This window comes from Littorina saxatilis, linkage group LG1 (genome assembly GCF_037325665.1).
Source record: "Littorina saxatilis isolate snail1 linkage group LG1, US_GU_Lsax_2.0, whole genome shotgun sequence".
Classification (NCBI taxonomy): domain Eukaryota; kingdom Metazoa; phylum Mollusca; class Gastropoda; order Littorinimorpha; family Littorinidae; genus Littorina; species Littorina saxatilis.
This window is the reverse complement of record NC_090245.1, coordinates 67,191,398-67,193,178: the sequence shown is the minus strand read 5'-3', so window position 1 is coordinate 67,193,178 and position 1,781 is coordinate 67,191,398.

Sequence of the window (1,781 nt, the reverse complement as noted above, 5' to 3'; positions counted from 1 at the left end):
CACACACACACACACACACACACACATACACACACACATACATTCACCAACACACACACAATATCTGTTATCCTTGTTGTGGTGCAATTAAGGTCAGGTATACAGCATGACAAAATCCCCTGCAATGCAATAATGACACAAACAACAGATTTTCCAAAAAAACTGTCATAGCAACACAGAAATTGTCTAATCAATGAAATGTAACAAATACAATTGCATAACAGAACAAAGAAACATTTGAATATAACATCAGGTATTTAGCGCCAAAAAGAAACCCAAGTCAGATCATTAGTTATGAGAACCAATTAAGAACATCAAACAACTCAGCGCCATAAAAGTCATTTCAAGTCATCAGTCACAGTTTAAATGTCAAAAATCGTCGGGAAATTAATTCAGCATTATAATAATACCATCAATAAACACACAAGCATGAAGATGAAACAGAACAGACGGAAATTGTAGCACCGAAATGAATTATGCAAACACATCGCGATCAAAGAAGAACACCAGGTGACTTTGTGTATTAAAGCCATCGTTAAACAGACATTACACATTCAATGAGATGTACCTACAGATCAGGTAATTCCGTGCTACAAAACCCAGTGCAGATCATAGTCTAAAAGACATCGAGATATTACTAAATTATACAGTACTTCAGCGCCATATAATAATGTAAGATCATCAGTCACACAAAACCGAGATGTAACAAAAAAATTCGATCGATCAGCACCATATAAAAACATTGCAGATCATTAGCCACACAAACAAAGAGATGTAACAAAAACATCAGGTAATTCGATCGATCGGCACCATATAAAAACAGTTACACAAGTTCTCACTGAAAGTGAAGAACGAAGCGGTTCCGCAGGTTGAAATGACACCTTTTTTTTGGAGTAACCCAAGACACACGCTTGGCTTGGAAGCCATATATATTGCAGCCACAGAAGCAACAGGTGTGTGTGTGTGTGTGTGTGCGTGTGTGTGTGTGTGTGTGTGTGTGTGTGTGTGTGTGTGTGTGTGTGTGTGTGTGTGTGTGTGTGTGTGTGTGTGTGTGTGCGTGTCATTAACCCTTTGACTAGCAGCACTCAGAAGGAAATTTCCCCAAATCTGGGGTACTTCATTAGAAAAATCTTATTAATTAATCTAGACCAGTCAGATGCATATGTATCTATGGCCAATGTTTTCACAGGGCATCTGCCCCCCCCCCCCCCCCCCCTCCCCTCCCAACACACACTCACATGGGATAAAACTTACATGGCTCTTATGGGTATGACGCTCTTACTCACAAGGGAAGTAATTTACTGATGGTGTGTTTTCATTTCGTGTGGCATTATAATTTATTTTAGCTTATCCAATTATAGTGTGAATGAACACTGTCTCCACTCAAAATAGTCCTTTACTATTGTACATTGTGAATCAGCATTTTTGTTTGTTGTCCTGTTTGAATAAAGTGCAATCATTTTACAACCAAAGTGTTAATGTTAAAGATGTTTACATAATGTGTGAAGGATGATGCATTTGAAAACTAATATTGTTAAATGTAAATTGACCTGTGACAAGTCAGCAAAGTGCAATATCCAAGCATGAAACCCGCACACAATTCCCAAACAACATGCTTTCTTTTCCACAAAATTCCATCCAGGAGAAAACAATTATGTGAACGTCATAACATGGTGTTTTTTTACATTAATAATCAAGCCTAACACCAACTAACATGGTGTTAATAGGCATTTGAGCAAGCTTTAACACCAACATAACATGGAGTTAATAGGCATTTGAGC